The 23,659-nt window shown below is 39.6% G+C and overlaps 1 protein-coding gene and 1 long non-coding RNA gene across 4 annotated transcripts in view; both read right to left on the reverse strand.

Moving 5' to 3' along the window:
* UBE2H (ubiquitin conjugating enzyme E2 H) overlaps window positions 1-23,659 on the reverse strand; it is a 102,066-nt gene that overhangs the window by 50,774 nt on the left and 27,633 nt on the right. Inside the window, exon 2 of one of the 3 annotated variants that reach the window (XM_081531308.1) lies at window positions 294-328. The exons of the other annotated variants lie outside the window; for them this stretch is intronic. The gene's annotated coding sequence lies outside the window, so the exon portion shown is untranslated. The remainder of the gene's footprint in view (window positions 1-293; window positions 329-23,659) is intronic. 3 annotated transcript variants of the gene reach the window in all.
* LOC145522585 (uncharacterized) lies at window positions 10,271-21,764 on the reverse strand. Its single transcript, XR_014066043.1, has 4 exons — window positions 21,624-21,764; window positions 17,146-18,399; window positions 14,618-15,128; window positions 10,271-11,726 (listed from the first exon to the last, which is right to left on the reverse strand). It is a non-coding gene; the product is annotated as an uncharacterized LOC145522585 (long non-coding RNA).

A 23,659-nucleotide genomic window follows, 5' to 3' on the forward strand; every position in this document is an offset into this window, starting at 1 on the left:
CTATAAAATTACTTGACTACTGTTACCATGTGTATTTACGGTACAGGCCATGAGTTTCTTTCTGTTCTCTGCTGCAAAGTCAAGGGCGAGGAAGGCAAATGAGAAGGCAGGTTACAATGACAAAAATAATGATCTATTTTGGATATGTGCTGGTCAGACTAGTAGCCTGGCGGGAACTCACTACAAGGTTCCTTCATTACCGTCTCACTTTCAAAGTCTGAAAATTTAAGACACCCCTCAGATACTGTTCTGACAAAAATATATTAAATCCATAAAACCCGCATTTTACTCACCTCTAAGTTATTTGTAAAATACTGCTTTTTACTTACTGTTTCACTATTAAGGAATATCAGCATTTTCAGTAGAATAATGATCAACATTCCCAGGAACCCAAGTTCATTTCACTTTTAAAATGCCAGCCACCCACCACTTTATTTTCCCTGAATGGCATTATGATTACACAATCTAATATTTAAAGGTTAATGCCAAACTGTCAAGAGACAACTGACATTCTTGGCAAAACGTGTCTATTGGGATTTTAGAAATGATTTTTATGTAGTTCTGGGATTTTCCAGAAAGCGAGCCAAGGGCTAAGTCTGTTAACAGGTCAAGGATTCAGACAGCACAGTATCCTAAATTTGCTGACAATGAGTTATTAAGATAAAAGATGGTGACCTCCCTGAGCTATGTCCATGGCAGTAAGTGACTAGGATAAAGAATGGGCTTCTTCTGTGAAGAAGGTAAAAGCTATTTGCATGGCTTTCTATCTACATGTTCAGATCCGTCTGCTTCCAACTCTCCTTGAGATTAACTACATTACGAAAGCTGAAGAAACTAGGCAACTTTCTCTAACTAGCTTTCTTGATAAAAATATGGTATGTCTACTACTCCAATAATATTCAAAAATAACAAAGATAATACTTTGGGGGTTATGTTTACAAAGAATCCTTCTCCTTTAGAGATATAAATTGAAATATTTATTAATTAAAATGTATGTCTAGGATTTACTTCAAAATAACTCATTTAGGATAGAGAGGTACAGAAGAAAGGACACTGACCTTGAGTCGACAATTAATGAATCTGAGTGATGAGTACATGGGGGTTCATTATACGTTCTCTCTCATTTGAAATTTTGTTGTAAGTTCTGAAAAGTTAATGTAGTCAGTTATCAGAACTCTACTATTTAACAAGCATGACAATTTAGAAGAACTTAACTACTGTAGCTCTCTTAAGAGCTTACAAAATAATCCAACATTTTCCTGAGGTCCAATATTTAGTTTGAGGAAGAAAAAAATTAGCAAATGATCAGGTCTTCCCTGGTAGTCCAGTGGTTGGGTTTCCATGCTTCCACTGCAGGGAGCACAGGCTGGATCCCTGGTCAAGGAACTAAGATCCTGAGTGCTGTGTGGTGTGGCCCAAAAACAAAAAATTTAGCAAGTGATCTAGTACTTAAGAAAACAAAGACTTCATATTGAAAGATAAGAATACTGTGCCAAGATAGTCAAATTCTAGAAGAATCAAATTTAAGTGGATCCAAAAGGATGTCTAAGAAAAATCTAACCACAATGAAGGAAGATGAGCATGGCTTTGCATATTCACGACAAATAGCCTCTGGGCAAAATAATAATTACAGACATGGCTTTGCTTAAATTATAAGAAAAAAACTGGTCATGTGTAATATCAAAGGCTTCTTGTTGAGATGAAAGTTTAAATTTTTTTTAAAAGTTTTTAAATGTTTGTGTTCTTTGTATTAAGAAGAAGGGAGACTTCTATTCAAAGGAGAAATAATAAAAATAGCAGAAATAAAAGCTACTGAGAAAATAAGCATAGGGCAAAAAAGATGAAAGGTAGTAAGAGGAAAATATACACACACAATGTACAATACAATGTGTAATACAATATCAAGAGGAATCATCAAAACAATATATTTGTGCCTTATCTCTTAAGCTCAGCAGTTTTATTCCTTGTATTTCCCAACCCCCATTAAATATTTATGCTTTCTACATGACTTAACAAAAATCTATAAGCTGGGCTATGGACAGTAAAATGTTAGCATCTATTAAATTCACAAAGATCACAGGCTTTATTTCTACTGAAAGTTATGCTACACACTTCCCACACACATACTACAAGGCAAACAAAAACCACTCCGAAACTGAACCTGCCTTCAAGAAGCTTAAATTTTAGCAAAAGAACATAAGATCTGTATATTATAAGTAAATGCAAAAAAAGTTTGCATCAAGTGTTACTAGAGTTTAGAGTAGAAAGAGTGCAGCTAGGTAGAGAGAGAGAATGGTTTGCTATGGAAAGGCAGGATTGCTGCTATACAGGACTACAAAATACAGTGATACCCTTTAAGAAATATACTTCTTTCCTGAAACAGAAATTTCCCATACGCTTAGGCTGAAGAGATTGGCAGGTTTTTTTCCTAGTTTCTCTTCCTTCTTTAGCCACGTTTGAGACCTGTCACTGGGCTACCATTCCTTAAAATGGATCTATGGTAGGTTACAAAAATCAGATAACCAAAGTTCATGGAATTTTATTTTTTAAAAAAGGGTAAGTAATTCTAAGTAAGACATTCTCCAATACATAATTTTTAGCTGTATGTTTTCAGGTTTAAAGCAAGCCAAACAACTCTGGAGGGAAATGTGTGCTCAGTTGTGTCTGACTCTTTGCAACCCCACGGACTGGAGCCCACCAGGCTCCTCAGCCCACGGGACTTTACAGGCAAGAACACTGGAGTGGGTTGCCATTCCCTTCTCCAGGAGATCTTCTCAATTCAGGGATCAAACCCACATCTCTTGTGTCTCCTGCATTGAAAAGCGGGTTCTTTACCACTAGTGCCACCTGGGAAGCCTGATGGGTGGTATCGGAGGGGACATGGCTTATTCAAAAATAGCCTCTTCAGGGAATTCCCTGGCAGCCCAGTGGTTGGGTCTCTGTGTTTCCTGTGCAGGAGGCACAAGTTTGATCCCTGGTTAGGGAACTAAGATCCTACAAGGCATATGGTGCAGCCAAAATTAAAAAAATAAATAAATAAAAACACCTTCTTCAAAGTAAATATGTATTGTCCAGAAGTAAGTAAAGCAAAAAATTTGACAACTTACTATGATACACTAAACACTGAAAGACTCATTATCTAAGTGGTAAAAAGTAGCATGCACGATTTCTTAAATTTAACAAAGATAGTCCAAAAATTAAGTTAAAAACCAAGAATGTTCATTACCACCCAGCTGTCTATAAATTACACTATCCTTTGGAGTTTTTCTATGTGTGGGTATTTTTTCCTTCTCAAGTTTATGCTTTTACTTAAAGCTTCCATGTCAGACACCAAAGCAAACAATGGCAAGACCTAAGTAAATGTTATTTTTTCAAATGGGAAAATCATTATAACTTAGCTCTTTCCAAGAAGCATTATTCTGCTACTAGGTTCCCAAATAATAAAGAAAAAACTCAAAAGAAAAATTAAGAGTCATACGTTATGGAAAATAAATTTTTTCAGGTAGGTTTTAGAAAAAGCAAGTGTATCAGAAAGACACATAAGAAATCTAAGCCCCACACCAACTCCACAAAATTTTTTATACAGCAGGTTTACAAAGTCAAATAGTCAGAGATGACCCAGATGCAGAAGTGAGAGAAAGCAAAGGGAAATATGGAAAAACAATGATGCCATCTTGAGACCAAGAAAATACAGTCAAAACAGAAATAAGATTTACATTTTCTTAAAAAGCTTTAAAAACTAAAAACTTTTCTAAAAAGTTCAAATTCAGGTTAACCACCTAAAAATATTTAGGCTACTGATAAAATTGAAACAGCACTTTAATATACAAATTTTGATGCTTTGCTATTTTATGGCAACAACACATTGTTCATTATTAACTAAAATGTATAAATCCATGTAAACAATAATGTATTATATCTAATAGTATATTACTCTTAAATAACTCATAAAATGTTTCATAGTTTGGTTTGTTACAGCTTGATTCACAGGATGTTAAAAATAAATCACTCCTAGTGTGATAATGTTGTTAAGGTTATTTAAGAAAATATTCGTATTTTTAAGAGGGGCCTACTGATAGATGCAGGTAACAATGTCTGGGATTTGCCCTAAAATATTTCAGAAAGAAGAGAAACAGATGTGGGAGAAAATACTGATAATTACCAAAATTTCAATTTGGGTAATGGGCATTCATTAAACCTTTAGTTTTGTGTACACATCTAGTCAAGGCTATGGTTTTTCCAGTAGTCATGTATGGACGCGAGAGTTGGACTATAAAGAAAGTTGAGCACCGAAGAATTGATGCTTTTGAACTGTGGTATTGGAGAAGACTCTTGAGAGTCCCTTGGACTGCAAGGAGATCCAACCAGTCTATCCTAAATGAGATCATTCCTGGGTGTTCATTGGAAGGACTGATGTTGAAGCTGAAACTCCAAAGCCACCTGATGCGAAGAGCTGACTCATTTGAAAAGACTGATGCTGAGAAAGATTGAAGGCAGGAGGAGAAGGGGACGACAGAGGATGAGATGGTTGGATGGCATCACCGACTCAATGGACATGGGTTTGGGTGGACTCTGGGAGTTGGTGATGGACAGGGAGGCCTGGCATGCTCTGGTTCATGGGCTCCCAAAGAGTCAGACATGACTGAGAGACTGAACTGAACAAATGAAATTATTTCTTTTTATTTAATATCCAATACTTATGTGTTTTTTTTTTTAAATCAGAAGACTGTATATATATTTAACTACACTCTACTTCTGTGGAAAGGGGACACTCACTGTCAAAGAACTATATCAGCTGGTCAAATGTCCAATTTAAATCTGCAAACTTGGAATACACCTTTGAACTGCAGAGAAAAAGTGAAAGACTGGCAAGCGTCTCAAGTCACAGAACATTTCTGAGACATCAAGTCCCCAATGAAAATCAAAACCAATGATCTAGAGAAATTGTTTAAAAAAAAAAAAAATTTTAGAGACAGGACACATTGAAAGATTGCTGTTGTCGTAGTTTAGTCACTAAGTCGTATCTGAGTCTTTGACCCCATGGATTGTAGCCCGCCAGGCTCCTCTGTCCATGGAATTTTCCAGGCAAGAATACTGGAGTGGGTTGCCATTTCCTTCTCCAGGGTATCTTCCTGACTCAAGGATTGAACCCGCATCTTCTGCTTGGCAGGCATTGAAACATACCAGTACTTAATTACAATCTCCAGGTCTCCTGTCCTCAAAAACCATGCTCCACATGCCACAGAAGGAAACAGAAAGAACCCTGTCATTCCAAAGGCGTACTACCTAATCACAACAGGCTGGAAAAGAAAAACACGTGAATCATAACCTTACAGATGACAACAGTACCTGAAAACTTCAGAGTCACAGGCAACGTATAATTTCCCCAGAGATGATAAAGAAACCTGAGTGGGCATCTGCAAAATCTCAATGGAATCATCTATGTAAAACACATTCTACCTTCTCTTCTGGGCTATATGCTACTTCACCAAGCCATCCACAGTGCAGGGCAATGTACATCATGAAGCAGCTTCTCAGTAAGAAGCTAATATGGATTTATGGAATATCTATGCAGCGTATTTGTATTCACATTTCCAGCATTCTTCTCTTCTCAGAAAATCCTCGAGAACCTTACTTCCTCTGTTGGTTTTAAATGTAGCAGAGCAGTTTTTACCCTAACACCTGATATATAGACTACAATGCCAATCAATGAAAATAGAATTAAGTTACGTGTTTGATAATCCCTACCCACAGATATTCTAATCAAGACATATGTAAATCTTTCACAGTAAGCAGCAACATTTTAAAGGAAATATTTTCTCTGCACTCTCCAAGTGTCATATAGTATATTACAACTGCAAAGTGATGTGCAAAAATTAATAAATACTGAGCAGTGGTACCCATTCAGGAGATGAAGATTATACAAGAGTGAAAAACAATGGATCACAGAAAGGAGAAGGAGAAGATCTTAGGTATCAATGTACGGTCAGTCATCCTCTTAAAAAAAAAAAAAAAAAAAGAACAGTCAACACATCTTGAGGTCATGGAGCTACAGATGGAAAGACCTAGATGTACAACCCAGGCCATGGCTCTTCTTCCTTCCCTCTCGGCACTGGCTAACTATGAGCTTGTGTCTCTGGAGACCAGTTTTTCCCCATCATAATTTTAATGACTTCAATAATCTCAAGGAAAATTTCTTAAAGCAAGCTCTTTAAAATTAAAACAAATGCCTGTAAACCCAGACGAAAGAGGGGAAGATAACAACTGGCTTGCTCTTACAAATCACTGCTCCATAGGTCTGGTCTGAGCCTCCTCACCTCATGGTTCTTTCCCAGAACATGAATGACCAACGCATGGCATTCCCTTTACTTCTCCACCACTTTCACCAGGCAAAGCGGGTGTCAAGTGTTAACAACAACCTTGATTTCATAAAAATTACAAGCTGGAAGTGAGCAGCACAGACTCAGGCTTTTTAAAGCAATATATGTACAAAGGAATAAGTAACAGGTTCAAGATCACTGTCAAGATTTTACACTGAAAAAGGCAAAACTACAGATAAATACACTGGATAGGATGCTAAATTAAAGTGCAATCTACTATGTAGAGAACTCTGCATTCCCAAACAAATGAATGTGCCTTCATTCAGTTGAGGCCAGTCTCCATTACCCATTTGGAAGACTTATAAGAGGTAATAGCTCTGTTGGAAATTTAATAAAGGTTTGGATAAAATGTGGGGAAGAAAAGGATTAAAAAGTAATCTAAAGTGATATAGAAAACAGCATTGTCTTCTCGACTGAAATTCTGCTTAAAAACTATAGTATATAAAAGGGTACTGAGTAGGCAAATGTCCTATTTGATATGATCAAGTAGCTATTACAAGCTGCCTTCATTTATTACCTTTATACATAATTAGAATGAAAAAACTGGGATAAAAATTTCAACAGAAACTGGAATGTTGCTTTAAAAAAAAGTCCATACTGAAAATAAGCAAAAGAAACTTTAAAATGGTGGTGGTGGTAGGGAGAAGCTGCTTTTAGAGAAATATTCTACCATGAGAAAATAACCCCAATATGATTGAACAGTAGAAAACCCTGGAAAGTCAAGAGATGTGAGGTGAAAGTGAACTGTAAACTAGGTATGCAACGCGATACAACAACAAGGGAGGCTGCAGCTATTTAAAGCACCATACAAGTAACAGGTGACAGAGCTGAGAAAGGAAGCTTTCTTGCCATGCTAGTGAGCTTGCTAGCTTGAGACCAACAGAAATGATTACTGCATAGTAAGAAATGGGTTGTTGGGTACAATGAAGAGACATGGGAATGGTAAGTAAGTGATATGGAAGCTAGCTTAATAATAATTTAAACAGAAGTTTGAGATTTAAATATACACAAACAGTAAAGAGAATAAAGGCTGTATTGCTATGAGTCATTGCTAGGAAACTAAAAAATCAAGGTTCTCACAAGGATTAATTCCTGAATAATTAAACGATGTGGAAAAAAATCAAGTTATTTAGCAAAACAAGAAAAAATAAACCCAGACATACACAACAGTGGGTGTATATATAGTAAGAAAATCTGGCACTGAAAAGGTGACAAACCTATTAGGTTTCCGTCTCCTGTGTTTATACCATGGGGACAAGTAGGATTGATAGGCTCAGGTGCCACTAAGTGAAACAGTTTTCTGGTCCCACAATCACAGGGCAGAGTGCAGTTCTGAGAACACCTTATAGTACGACTAAATAATCTCTTGCAGTGAAGCACTGAGTTTTAGGCTTTTAAAAAATTGTCTTTTAAAAATAAAGCAGCGTTCCCATTCCCCTCTCTAATCCCACTGCCTAGATATTACTACTGTTTATATTAATGCTTATATATACACACATTAACATCATCATGTACACCCAGACACACAGGTATAAACTCTTCTGTAAACACCTTTCTTTGGGTTATACACAGAGAACATCTTTATTAGTACATATAGACCTAAGCTCCCTTAAAAATATGCCTGTGAAATATCCATGTACTATAAATTAAATAACTAAGCATCCATTAGTGAACAGTAGGTTGTTGCTGGTATTTTGCTATTGCAATGCTACAATGAACATCTCAGTACATGAATCTTGCTGTACTTTTGATGGTGCCTAAATGTCCTTCTCCTTGGAAGGAAGGTTATGGCCAACCTAGATAGCATATTTAAAAGCAGAGACATTACTTTGCCAACAAAAGTCCGTCTAGTCAAGGCTATGGTTTTTCCAGTGGTCACGTATGGATGTGAGAGTTGGACGGTAAAGAAAGCTGAGCGCCGAAGAATTGATGCTTTTGAACTGTGGTGTTGGAGAAGACTCTTGAGAGTCCTTTGGACTGCAAGGAGATCCAATCAATCCATCCTAAAAGAGATCAATCCTGGGTGTTCATTGGAAGGACTGATGTTGAAGCTGAAACTCCAATACTTTGGCCAACTCATGCGAAGAGTTGACTCATTGGAAAAGACCCTAATGCTGGGTAGGATTGGGGGCAGGAGGAGAAGGGGACAACAGAGGATGAGATGGTTGGATGGCATCACCAACTCGATGGACATGGGTTTGGGTAGACTCTGGGAGTTGGTGATGGACAGGGAGGCCTGGCGTGCTGCGATTCATGGGGTTGCAAAGAGTCAGACACGACTGAGCGACTGAACTGAACTGAAAATGTCCTTCAGAAAAGGTTGTATACAATCACACTATAACACTGTCATATGAGCCAACCCGTTTTCCTGATATTTTCACCAGAAATGGCACTCAAGCTTTTAAAGTGAAACAAAGTTAATCTTTAAAAACTACCCCAATTGCCATCTGCCCTTCAAATTGGCCAGTGCTCTTTCTTTCTCACCAATTCAAGTGCGGCCCTGGCTGGGTCACCCAGAGGAAAAGGATCCACCGTGCTGGACAAAAAAACTGAGAACAAGGCAAGTTTAGTCTGACATGGCATCACTTAGTTAAATGACCGGAGTAGTATCTTATTTATTTCTCTAAATATTAAATCATTTATACTTTTACTTATCCCTCAAGTAGAATGTAAAGTTAACTTCTTATTTCTTGGGTGCTTCTGATATTTTAAATAGCTCCCCTTAGACCAAAATACTTTTGCTGTTACAGCATACAAAATAATGAATTCTCACAAAAGAATTACAGAACAGATATTCAACATTTAAAGAACTATGTTAGTCTCCAACTTACTAAAAGCCACAGTTTACTCCTGACTACCTTTGACTGTGTGGATCACAACAAACTGTGGAAAATTCTTCAAGAGATGGGAATACCAGACCACCTGACCTGCCTCTTGAGAAACCTGTATGCAGGTCAGGAAGCAACAGTTAGAACTGGACATGGAACAACAGACTGGTTCCAAATAGGAAAAGGAGTACGTCAAGGCTGTATATTATCACCCTGCTTATTTAACTTATATGCAGAGTACATCATGAGAAATGCTAGGCTGGAGGAAGCACAAGCTGGAATCAAGATTGCCGGGAGAAATATCAATAACCTCAGATATGCAGATGACACCACCCTTATGGCAGAAAGTGAAGAAGAACTAAAGAGCCTCTTGATGAAAGTGAAAGAGGAGAGTAAAAAAGTTGGCTTAAAGCTCAGCATTCAGAAAACTAAGATCATGGCACCCGGTCCCATCACTTCATAGCAAATAGATGGGGAAACAGTGCCAGACTTTTTTTGGGGGGCTCCAAAATCACTGCAGATGGTGATTGCAGCCATGAAATTAAAAGACGCTTACTCCTTGGAAGGAAAGTTATGACAACCTAGGCAGCATATTAAAAAGCAGAGACAATACTTTGTCAACAAAGGTCCATCTAGTCAAGTCTATGATTTTTCCAGTGGTCATGTATGGATGTGAGAGTTGGACTATAAAGAAAGGTGAGTGCCGAAGAATTGATGCTTTTGAACTGTGGTGTTGGAGAAGACTCTCGAGAGTCCCTTGAACTGCAAGGAGATCCAACCAGTCCATCCTAAAGGAGATCAGTTCCTGGGTGTTCATTGGAAGGACTGATGTTGAAGCTGAAACTCCAATCCTTTGGCCACCTGATGCAAAGAGCTGACTCATTTGAAAAGACCCTGATGCTGGGAAAGATTGAGGGCAGGAAGAGAAAGGGATTACAGAGGATGAGATGGTTGGATGGTATCACCGACTCAATGGACATGAGTTTGGGTGCACTCCAGGAGTTGGTGATGGACAGGGAGGCCTGGCGTGCTGTGGTTCATGGGGTCACAAAGAGTCGGACACGACTGAGCAATTGAACTGAACTGAACAGAAAACAAAAGAGAGATCTCATAGTAATGAGCATATAAATATTATTCACTGCTAAGCCACACAGTACTATAAGATTTTTTCTTTTCACAAAGAAGTAATCTCCACACTAAAAAAACTAAGCAAACAAGAAATAAATGTATCTATCATTATTTGTCCTTCAACTCTGACAGACTGTCTCTTGATGCTTAAACCCATCAGGATGAGTATCTGAGTACCTGCATTTGAATGTTTTCCCTCAAAAATTTACCTTTCCCACTCCTCAGGCTTGATCAGGTAGCATGTGTTCTCCAAGTATATGCTGGCTAGACAGCCAAGGAAGGTGACTCACGAATATCCCCGTTGACAGAAAGGAAGCCGCCCAGGGATCAATACCTGACTGTACTCTGCCGAGTGTAATGAAGAATTTTTCTGTTAAAATCACTACAATCACTTTAACAGCAAGAGACAATATGCAGCATCAGCATTATTCAGACAGTAAAATCCAGGGCTGCATAAGCACGTGCTGGAGACTGACGGGGTGGCAGAGAATTCCTACCAACCTCTGCCACCCAGTTTCACCACATCACCGGTTCCCCAAAGGAAGAGGGCTCTTTTCCAGGAATAGAGATTTCACAATAATACTGTCTGGAATTCTAGTGGTTAGAGAGTGGGCTCATTAGTGTGAATCTCAAGATGCCACACGGGTCTTGGGCAGGTCACTTAACCTCTCTGTGCCTTCATTTTCCTCAATGCACAAAGGAAGCAACAGTAAATATATCATAGGATTAAGGTTAAGGCTCAGTATTTGCTATTATCATTAATATTTCCAAGACAGTAACCTCAGATTTAACAAGGTACATCTATTCATCTAATCTACCTTAGTTACTAACCTACAAAGCTGAAATTACAGCTCTTCAATCTTGAGAAGAGTTAAGCACATAATGACTTTTTACCTTTAATATGCCTAGGTCCTTAATAATATTGATGTTAGCAACTGCTAATGAGGGGATTATTAACCTATAATTTGTTCCAAAGATAGCATTCAGCCCAATTTCTATACCGGTGCAGCCCCTCCCCAATTTAAGAAATTGCTACTTCCCCTTTAGTCACAAATATTAACAGCCAGCCCTTTCAACACTTACAATGCCCTGAGCACCATTCTAAGCCTTTTCTACTAACTCACAACCCCCACAACAGCCCAGGGAGACAAGTTGTTATTACAAAGATAGACTAAGTAACCCTCTCAGGCTCACGCAGACAGCAAGTTGTAGAGCTGGGGCTGAAACCCAGGCAGCCTAGTTCAAGTCTGTGCTCTTAGCCACTCAACACTGTCTATACAGACCAGAGCTTCTCGAGAAGGGTGGAGCGTGCTCAGTCTTGTCTTGATTTAAGAAGATTAACTCCAGCGAGGCTGTAGAGCTGTCTGGGAGCCAGTGATGGGAAGACCAGCTGGGATCTGATCAGCAAGAACAGGGAGGAGCTGACAGGGAGCAGGAGGATAGAGAGGAAGCCATGTTTCAAAGAGATTTCTAAGAGCTGAATGAACTTTATGACAAATTATATGTGGGGGGAGAGAGGACTTGGTGCTGAAATAGTAGGTGGACCAGCAGAAAATAATTATGGTCAATACGACTAAGTGAAAAATTCTCAATGATACAGAAGATTAAACTGGCTGTATTATAGGTTCCCTAGGGAGATAAATTCAGGCATAAAAAGGAACTTCCTATGAGTGTTTGGCCAATTGTAAGGTATGTTTCACACGTAAGACTGAAATCCTCAGTTCTCTTTCAATCATTATTTGTGAAAATTAACTTTCGAGAAAAGAATACACAAAAAGAACATCTAGAATCACAAGTTCTAACAAATAGTGATGAATCCAGTTGCAAACAAATCTTAACCTGTGTGAATCACCATATCAATAGTTGTCTTATTTTACTCATCCAAACCCATAATATAACCGACACATTCATGCCCTATTCTGCCTGCCTTTCTAGCTATGCTGGTCTTTCATTTCCCTGCAATACAAGCTCTTGCCCTTCTCAGCGCCTCTGCAATGACTACTTCTGGCTAGCCTTGACTTCTCTGTTTCTACAGATAGCTTGCTTCTTCTTATCCTTTACATTGTGTCTTAAATGCCACTTCCTCACTGATCTTTCTCATCACTTGGAGTATACACCCCAACAGACCCCCAACTATTCTTTACTTCAGCCTAAGGTCTGTTTCCTTCTAGGTCTTACTATAGTACTATTTTGTCTAATCTCATTCTCCCTAACCTCCAGAAAATGTAAGTTCCAAGATGGCAGGGAACCTAGTATCTGATTTATTCTTTGTCTGGACTATGGTGGGTGCTCAACAAATACTGGTTACAGTAAATAAATTGAGTGCCAGGCACCATGGCTACAGAGTGGGATCTGCTCTCAGAGAGCTCAAGTTCTTGTGGGGAAATAAAAAGGCAACCAACTACCAAGTAGTGAAATAAGTGAATGTTATGGTAAGGGTTACCCAGAGGAGCTACAGAGGAGTACAGAGGATGCTCTAAATTCAGGAGGGTGGGGAATGGAGAGGGTGTTTTCAGGAGGTAATGATGCCAGCTGAACTCAAGGGGAGATGAGCCTTTTGCTCTTGGCAGCTACAATGAAGTTTTCTCTAAACATAAGAAATAAGAAGGCCCTCAAAGTTCAACATATAATGGCTAATAAGAGAGAGGCACAAGCCATCTAATACAGAAAGCCTGGTTTGCTGCATAACAAGATTCAAGCAGAGCCAGAAAGAATGTATTTATATATGTAAAGAAATGAGGTAATTCAGTGACTTCCCTGGGGGTCCAGTGGCTAAAACTCCCCTCTCCCAATGTAGGGAGCTCAGTTCAACCACTGGTCTAGGAACTAGATCTCACAAGCTGCAACTAAGACCCAGCAACGCCAAATAAATAAGTAAATGTTTTTAAAAAAAGAAAGAAAGAAACAAGGTAATCAACAGCAAGGGTCTGCCCTGCAAGCACTGAAGAACAATGGAAAAGAGAAAGGCTGGCAGGGGCCACTGAAGTAACTGGGCAGGAGAGGAGGACCTTTTGTTAAAGGATAAGTTTTTTGGTCACAAAGGATCTCCCTGTTTGTTACGAGACGGTAGCATCATTTGATCATGACAAGCCATTAAATACTTGATTCATTGCATCGCTTTTGTTCTGACTCCTTCTCGGATAACGTTCTAATTATGGTATGGGCTCCTAGCTATGTCTAGGAGAGAATACACTGAAAATTATATACTAGCTTTCCAATTTCAGACTCACGAGTTTGGTTAGTCTGAGGCCAGGGAAATGGATCTGCTCTTAGTTCACCCCCCAATTAAAGACTCTCCCAACAAAGCATGAGGTTAGCCTATCTTCAAACAGAGTTAAGGAAAAGGATTTAAGGAAAATGTCTGAGGTGGATCTGACTGATAGGGAAGGTGAGGGAAGAGGGACATGCCAAGGATAAGTCCAAGGTTTTAGGCGTCAGTTATCTGGGGATGGTTGATACCATTCAGCAAGAAAGCAACAGCAATGAGAGTGGGCATAAAACTTATAGACGATGTACCATTTAGGACATGTTGAATCTGTAGTCTCTGAAGGGTAGGTAACTGGAGATGTTCAGTAGGCATTTGGCTATCCAAGACTGGAACTCCAGAGACACGGAATTTTTTAAATTTGGAGACATTTGTATTTGAGCAATCATAGATGAAAGCACCCAAGAAAGGCATGCCAACTACCAAAAGATGAGGAACCTGAATACATCCATTATTTAAAGGATAGAAGAAAAGAAATCTGCAAGGTAGGCTGTGAAACAGAGAAAGGCACCTATAATTGTCCTAAATATGTTAGGTTATCTTTCAATGTCAGATTTCAACAAGCACATCTGTAATTTTTTTTTTTAACAGAGAAAGTAAAACAAAAACAAATTGCTTATAGTGAAGTCGCTAAAAAAGACACAAAAGTTCTTTCAGAATACCATAATATGGCTTCCTGGGACAGGAAGGAAATCAATGAGATACACCCTACTGACTTCTTACTAGGACTTCAAAAAGTGAAATAAGGCTGGTTGAAAGGAACAAAGGCTTTTCTTTGGGGACCTACTTTAAATGTTTAAGTCTTGCCAAGAGTTCAAAGTCCATGATGCTAACCACCTTTGGATGAATGTATGAGGCAGAGATAAAAGCGCCAATGTGCATCTTAATGACTAACACTGGTTTTGAGAAACTTGACTGTCCATTTATACTTTTTTTTTCACTCTGTGATAAATCAAACTTTCATTCCCTAAGAGGTCTATAATACAGCACAGTACAATTCATCCCAACAGTGTCACTGAGCTGGTGACTGATTTTGAAGAGCCACTGAAAAGTTTACTGTCAACAAGAACAATTTATTAAGTCTTTTTTTTTTTTTTAAAGCAAAGCCATGTGCTGAAAATTGAGCTGTACAACATTTTCTACCCTATTGCAGTTAACAAGTTTGCTAGACAAGACCAAATTACTCCATAAAAAACCTGAGATTTCAATATAGATTGCAGAGTTAAAAGGCCGAACAGCAGTACACTCAGTCAGATGAGGGCGTAATTACTCAAGACCTGATTGTATAAGAAAAAATGGGGTCTAAGCCAGACTTACGGAAAGGCAAGACAGTCAAGAAAAGAGGCAACGTGAAGTTACAGCAGTGCTACAAGCAAGGTACAGATATAAGCAACGGGATGGATGCAGGAACTGTGCCAGGAATCAGCTGAACAGGTTTTGTTTGGTTCTGGTGTTTTTTTGAATCAGAGATTCATGTAGTTGAGCCGTAATAAACAGGGCCAGAGAAGCCAACGAGTGACAAGACAGCTGAGCACAAGGCCATAGAGTTTTGTCCTTTATCCTATGGACAGTATATGGCCAGTGGTGATTTTATGCACAGATGGGTGGTGGATGCAAAGCAAGATTTTTGGAAAAATCAATCTGGCAACTGCATGCAGAAGAGGTAGAAGGTGACAAGATTGCGGTGTGTTATACATTTGTCAAAACTCACCAAATCTACACTTGAAATTGCCAAATTTTATTGTATGTATTAATACATTACACATTCCCAAGGATAATTTTTGGAAAGCAAAGGACAATCACCCAGTCAGGAATGAGACAAGCATTAAAAGTACAGGCTGTAAAACTCCAAACGTTTAGTGACTGAGGTGAATTCAGCAGTGTGCTGAAGCCAGCTGATCACATGCATCTCTTCTCAAGTTCAGTGACCTCCCATCTGTAGTCTAAAATCAGGCATGGTGGAGTATTTATATCTCAAAAATCAGTAACTGCAACAAATAAGGGCTTTATCCCCGCCATGGGTGGTTGTTCAGCATTCACCAGCACACCACTGTGTCAATTCTACACAAGATCTCGTATGAATATGGCACTAAATGACGAGTCCCTCGACACTTTTGTCTAATTCAAAATAATGACACTGTTCTGAAGCACCATTTCTTAATCTTACCATCGACAGATGGTTACCAAAAAAGTATTAAGATTTTAAGAGCTTAACATTTATTTAGTTTCAAGAACTAAAGCACGCCTATGAGTAAGACAGAAACCTTTGTCTGCATCTCTCAATCAAGGTTTTATAGCTATTATGTGGTTGCCCTGGGACTAACACCAATTGATGATGACAATACACAAAAAATTCCAGCATTCACTCCAATATAGTAGAGGCTAATTGCATGGGCCTATTATTGGAATATGCTTTCCAAGTTCAAACTAGTTGCATTTCAATAGAGTTCAGAGGGTTTTCTGGGGAAACCCTACTGTGAAAAGATGAACTTTGTCTTAACAACTTTAGTTTCAAAAACTATTCACCTATAGATGCCTATTTCACATTTCTGAAGCAAAATGGCTCATTTGTTATGTAGATTACTAAGCAGTCACTTAGGAATAAAGAGATTTCTTCTTTAGAGGCTCCAGCTAACTATCTGCATAGGCTCACATTTAAAACGAGCAAAGTATACTCTAAATATGACAGCAAATAATTGTTTGAACCTTTCTGATTTAACTGCAGAAAGTACAAACATGCACCTCCTTCCTATTTTCCAACCCACCTTCCAGGGGCCAACCTGGAGTTCCTCCCAAGAAAGGCTGCCTTTTTATCGAGCCCCTACTGAAAGTGAAAGTCGCTCGGTTGTGTCCGACTCTTTGCAACCCCATGAACTATATAGTCCATGGTATTCTCCAGGCCAGAATACTGGAGTGGGTAGCCTTTCCCTTCTCCAGGGGATTTTCCCAACCCAGGGATCAAACCCAGGTCTCCAGCATTGCAGGCAGATTCTTTACCAGCTGAGCCACAAGGGAAGCCCAAGAATACTGGAGTGGGTAGCCTATCCCTTCTCCAGTGGATCTTCCTGACCTAGGAATCGAACTGGGGTCTCCTGCATTGCAGGCAGATTCTTTACCAACTGAACTATGAGAGAAGCCCCATAAAGCCCCTAGGTCACCTGCAAAGCTAAGCAATCAGGGTCCACAAAAAGGTGGGGTACAACAAAGGGCAAAGGATGATGTTCACAACAGGCAAGCCCTTAGTGAACAGACAAGTTTTGTTTCAAACGTTTTTTATTTCATTACTTAAATCTCAGAATGTTAATTTCTCACAAATAAAAGCCAATTAAACTCATCTTTATTTTCTTGGGCTCCAAAATCATTGCAGATGGTGACTGCAGCCATGAAATTAAAAGATGCTTGCTCCTTGGAAGAAAAGCTATGACCAACCTAGACAGCATATTAAGAAGCAGCGACATTACTTTGCCAACAAAGGTCCATCTAGTCAAGGCTATGGTTTTTCCAATAGTCATGTACAGATGTCAGAGCTGAACTATAAAGAAACCTGAGCACTGAAGAATTGATGCTTTTGTACTGTGGTGTTGGAGAAGACTCTCGAGAGTCTCATGGACTGCAAGGAGATCCAACCAGTCCATCCTAAAGGAAACCAGCCCTGAATATTCATTGAAGAGACTGATGCTGAAGCTGAAACTCCAATACTTTGGCCACCTGATGCAAAGAACTGACTCACTGGAAAAGACCCTGATGCTGGGAAAGATTGAAGGTGGGAGGAGAAGGAGACAACAGAGGATGAGATGGATGGATGGCATCACCGACTTGATGGACTTGAGTGAGTAGGCTCTGGGAGATGGTGATGGACAGGGAAGCCTGGAGTGCTGCAGTCCATGGGGTCACAAAGAGTTGGACACGACTGAGCAACTGAACTGAACCTCATCTCTGAAGTACACTTTTTACTTTGAATTGTTAATCCTCATCTATACCAACATTTCTATTAGAAAGTATACACGCATCCATACTGAGATGCTAACATCATTATTTGAACCTCACTGTATCTAAAGCCTCTCTCTCAGAAGAAGGGAAGTAGGATATAAGAATCATCATCATGAAGAACTCTGAAATGGAAGGAGCAGGGAGAAAACATCAGGTGGGGAAATAACAATTACCAGGATATTAACATCCCCTGCCCCTACTGATAACTGGGTGGGGACAGTGGGTGGTAGGGATTCATCAGAAGTGTGCACACACTCCTTGAAGCTCCACTGCTGTAGGGAGTGAGCTGCCAGGCCATGAAGAGCATACAAGGGGATGGTTCTAATCCCCAGGCCTGTTTACTAAGCATTCTTTGTACCACAGACTCTAGCCGAAACTTTCCTTTTGACACTTTCCTTAGGCTTTTAATTCCCTTGGAAGAGTAGAAATAAGAACTCCCCCAAAAGGAAAGAAAAATGTACATGTGTCCCTACCTCTTTATTAATGAATATTTACCATTCTTCAAAATGTCCAAGCCCAGGTGTACCAGGTACAGTTCTAGGCAGTGGGGGACAAAGGTGTAAAAGATTCAGGATCTATTCTCCAAGGAGCAGCTTGAAAGAGGTGGGAGTTGGATATAAGCACAAACTGATTATAAAGTGGTAACCGCTCAACTCAGGGGAACACAAAGGGTGCTATTACAATAATGCAGAAGGCAGGAAAGCATCTAAGGCAAATATGGAGACAGGGCGTTTGAGGAAGATGCAAGACTTGAGGAGTGGAAATTGACACCAAAGGACTTCTTAGTAAAGATATAAGAATTCATAGACTGGATCATTTTTCAGAGAATATCAAGGAAAAAAATCCTGGGGGGAAAAAAATTATTAGTCATTACAATAAAAATTCAAAGAAAAAAAAAGAATAAACCAAGGTTAGCCAAAAGAAGAGAAATTAACTACATAGATAAGTTAGGAACTGTCCTCTCCAAAGGCTGGCATACTGCAAAGGGATGCAGCACTGCATCTCAGACTCTCACAGTAGGAAGGCAACACCTCTCTACTGAAATGACCTTTACACCAAGGGTAGGCTTTAAACCACAGGGACTAAAGAACAACTGAGGGTTTTTAAGCAGGAAGTGGTATGATCAGATGTAATACTAAAACAGGATCACTCTAGCAGCAAAATGAAAGGCAGACTGGAAGGAGACAGAGGCTAGACACAGGGAGGGAGCCCTGAAGTGAGGTGATTTGCAACAGTCCAGGTAGATGATGAGAGGCTGAATAAAGCAGTGGTGGTACAGATGGGGAGAAGCGGGGGAGTAAAGATTTCAAGGGGGGCAGAATAAACAGGATGAGGGAGGAGTTAAGGGAACATTCTGGTTTCCCACTTGGAAACAGATGACTGACCACACATAAAAAGACTACAGTCTGACTTTGAAGAATACAGTATTAAAATCAGTATCAGAAATGTTAAGGGGCTCGTTGGGATATTTATTCTTGGAGAGAAGTTGGAAGGCAGGCAGCTATACTAATCTAGAGTTTGGGAAACAATTCAGCTGAAGGTGTGTGTGTGCATGCACATGGATTTCCCAGGGAAGAATACTGGAGTGGGTTGCCATTTTCTTCTTTAGGGTATCTTCCCAACCCAGGGATCGAACCCATGTCTCCTGCACTGGTATATTCTTTACTGCTGAGCTACCAGAGAAGCCTTATGTGTGTGTGTATATGAATCATTTTATGGTAGGGAAAGTGTCATGTGAAAAGAAGAATGAGGATCAAGCCCATGGGAAAAACAACCTTTAAAAAATCTACATCAACCTACAAAGAGAGATGTAGGACCAAGACAGAGCTTTAAAATGAGACTGAACCAAGCATTTCTGTTTAGTCCAGGGGTCCACAAACCATGAACCATCATCTGTTACTACAAATATAATTTGACTCTACCATGCCAAGCCCATCCACTTATAAATAGCTGATGGCGGCTTCTGTGCTGCAACAGCAGAGTTGAGCAGAGTTGCAAAAAAACACTCTATGGTTGACAAAGCCTAAAATATTTACTATTTGGTTCCTTACAGAATATTTACTACTTGGCCCATCCCTGTTTTAGTTAATAGCCCTTCGGCAAGAGTCCATCCCTACTTCCTACCTCAGTTTCTCCATTTGAAAAAAGTACATTATGTTTTTAAATGCAGCAAAACTTAAAAGGCTCATGAAAGTTGTTAATATCAAAGCCTTTCATCAACCAATGTATTTCCAGTTAAAATCAAGGTTTCAAAGTATATAAAAATGTACAACACATAATTTAAGAATACAGTATTTAAATTACAAAGCAATTTACTGATTTCCATGACTACAAAATAAATGGAAAAAAATAAAATAAAAAATAAACGGAATCCAAAACTGTACCTTAAATCCAATTCAGAAGGTTACAGCACAGTCTACTGCAGAAACCATTCACCGCTACAAAAACCTTTGTTAACAGAAGAGATGGTAACAGAAGCAGAATAAAATACCACCATCTCCATCACCACTGCCATCATTTCCAGAACACCTTTCATGTTCAGACACTATGCTGAGCACCCAATGCCTGTTTGTCTCTCATTCCAGCACTACAGTGATGGTACCCCCCATCCATCTTACAGATGAGGAAACAGCCTGAGGAAGGTTAAAAGCCTCATCTCAGTCACCTAGTGGAGAGTGGGTGGAACCGGTAACTAGTGTAGCCACAGTCAGAACCAGGTCTGACCTCAGAGACTCTGGACTTATCCTAAAACCCATTCTTTTTAGTTGTTACCCACACCAAGGGAGATAAAATCTGTAAAGGGACAAATGGAACCTGGAAACAACCAGGAACACATACCTATCTGCTTCTCTTACTCTCTTGAAACTCAAAGATCTTAGAACCCAGGTTGGTATCACAGGCCTAAGAAGGTGAAACGTATCGACTGCCCTAAGGGGCTATGGCCTTGGAAGGACAATCAGGTACAACACTTGTTGCCAGAAGACAACATACTCTGAGTTCCAAACCACCATCCCACAAATGAACTTTTCAAACAACTCTCTCTATAAACTGAGGGCAGCCAACACAAGAAATAAAAAGATCTCAGTAAATCAGATATTACAATAATGTACTCTAAGAAGTAATGCAATACACTTAATGGAAAGAACATGGGTGTTCCCTTTAAACTGACCCAGGTTTGAATTCTGGTTTCAACACCAGCCTCATGACAGTAAACTACTTATCTTTTCTGAGTCCACTCCCTCAGGGAAATAAGACCATCCATCTCTCCAGGTGGTCTGGGGTAATACGGGTACTACAGAGTTGAGTGGCTCAGAGTCAAAGAGACTGGGTTTATCACCCAGCTCTGCAACTTAACTTGGCATGAGCTGTTTAGTCGCTAAGTCATGTCCGACTCTTTTGAGACCTCATGGACTATAGCCCACCAGGCTCCTCTGTCCGTGGGATTCTCCAGGCAAGAACACTGGAGTGGGCTGCCATTTCCTTCTCCAGAGGATCAAACCTGCACCTATTCCATTGCACGTAGATTCTTTACCACTGAGCCACCAGGGAAGCCTGGAGCCTAAACCTCAGGTTTCTCAGCTGTGTAACAGGAAAAATGACAATAGGATTTCCTTCTGGGGGTTATTTTGAGGACTAAGATATCGAAAGTGCCAAAGGCACAACGACTGGCATGTAGTAAACACTCAAAAAAAAAAACACCCAAAACCCAAAAACCCACTTTTTATCACTTTAAGTTACCAAATGACAAGTCAGCTTCCAACCCTCCTAGAACAGATCTCTAAGGGAGGCAACATCTTTCCCTGAGGATATGACATTAACTTTTATAGCTTTAAAGGAGTCAAAGAAAAAACACTGCCACCCCATCTCCCCCCCAAAAAAAACCAAACGATGGCTTGGCTCCATTTTGTTAAATGTTGGGAAGTTTTCTTCATCTCTTGCTTCAAACCTTAAAATAAATATTAAATACTACTACTGGTGCTTTTAGGCAGGCAACGCCCTTAACCTTTAAACAGAACAAGACTCTTCCCCCACATATGGTTTTCAGAGCACCAGGAAGAAACACTGGAAAGGCATCTGTTAGAAGCAGAATTTTAACTCTTTGTAAAACAGTCTGCGTGCACCTGTGGCCAGAGCAAAAGCACAGGCTAAGTGGGCCACAACCCCTGCCCAAACTCCCCCTGCCCTAACATGCAGTCCCCTTTAAGCCCCACCCTATCTCAAAAGCCATAAAAATACTGAGTTCCACAGATTTTTCTTTCAATCATTAGCTCAAGATACAGAAACACATCAAAGGAACTGCAAAGATAATCTATAATTTAAAAAAATTCCTTGTCCTTTACCAGCCTGGTAAGTCCATCCAGCTAAAATATGTCTTTCACACCAAGTTCAATTATTAATGACAAGACAGAAGAAATCCATAAAACATTCTGACTCTCAGAAGGCTTTCTCAGATGCACTTTACATTTTCAAATGGCTTTATAGTGCTGCACCTGTTCATTTTTCTTCAAATGACTTCTGCTTTTTTTTTTTTACATAGGCAGATAATCACATTTATTTAGTCCAGGACTCTCATACTCTAAACATAAAGTTTCAATGGGCACTATAACTGGCTTAATTTAGAAATCCTCTGCCATTAAATATATCCAATCCAAATGGATCTAAGAAAAATGGGAAAACAGTCTTCAGATATAGCACTGGCGTTATCTGCCACAGAAATCAACAAGCTCAGCCTTTATAGCTATAAACAGATTTGGTTTAAATTTCTCAGCCATTTTCTATAGAATATGCACAGTGATTAAGTCCTGGGCTTTCCTCTCACTATTCCAAAACCATTTATCTGTGCTCAAGTTCTAACATAATTTTTTAAAAAGAGAAATCCTCACCAGAAATCAAACCTAGGACCAGAGCCATCGTCTCCAGCACTAAGCAAACAGTCTAGTTCAGATTATTAATCTGACTTTTGTTTTGAAAGCTAAAGGAAAGTAGTTTTTCTGTTTTAGATTTCATTCCTGGGGAAATGGAAATAGATGCAAGATTTCAAGGTCATACAGCACACACAGAGAACATCCTGTCCACTTGCCTAACATACTCCTAGCATGCTTACAGTTAATGGCCAAACCATCTGCAAAAGTCTAGTTTGCTCAGCCTCACATGTTGCCCACAAATTCAAGATTACACTGTTTCATTTTGTTTATTTTAGAACAGTCACCTTGTATCCAACTGATCCAGCCTACTTCTGCTGCCAAGGTGTTAACATGTATTACACTTGCTAAAGGCAGTAAGGACAGGCCCAGCCCCCATCCTAAGGACAGACCCTCACACCCCTCTCTTCCCCCACCCACTGAAATGTGTGTATGTGTGTGTGTGTGCGTGTGTGCAGATGTTACAGGCTGTGTGGGTGATAGGAGGATGAGGCTGAGAGAATCAACACTGTGGGGGGTTCTGAGACCAAAGACACAGGCAGGATAACTGGGCAACACAAACTTCTGTCTAGTTCCTTTAATCCCAGGTATGATGCCCTCAATTAGAGATCTCCCTGGATTAAGTCCTAAACTAATAAAAAGCCTTTTTTAGAGATCTCATGGAGGGAAATGGGTATTTTTAGGGTATCAAGTAGCTAGGAAAAACAACGAAGACTTTGCACTGTAAAGTTTAGAAAAGTTATTTTAGGTATCTACTTGCATATGATTTTCCTAAATTAAAAATAACATCTATGCAGTAGTCAGTGTTGACCCAGCATCTCCAAGAACATACCTCTACTTAAAACGAACGCAAGTGTGACATTTATTACGAGTGCTAACTGTTCTGTGCTAGATGTTTTAACATTTATTCTTTTAAGGCATAGAGAATTTCAAAATACAGTTGCTCTCTCCAACCTGGTCTCTAAAATTGTCCTATTTAAATTAGGTGCTGGCAGGCCTCAACTTTCACGCCTTAAAGCAAGACAAATGCTCCTATGAAATGCTACTATGAAAAAGAACTGGCAGCTGAAGGATGCCAAAAGCAGATAGGACCTCAGAAAGACCTTTCACATCATGTATACACGCACAGAGTTGATTGACAGAAAG

Source organism: Giraffa tippelskirchi, chromosome 10, assembly GCF_054371585.1.
Source record: "Giraffa tippelskirchi isolate mGirTip1 chromosome 10, T2T-mGirTip1v1.2.pri, whole genome shotgun sequence".
Classification (NCBI taxonomy): Eukaryota; Metazoa; Chordata; class Mammalia; order Artiodactyla; family Giraffidae; genus Giraffa; species Giraffa tippelskirchi.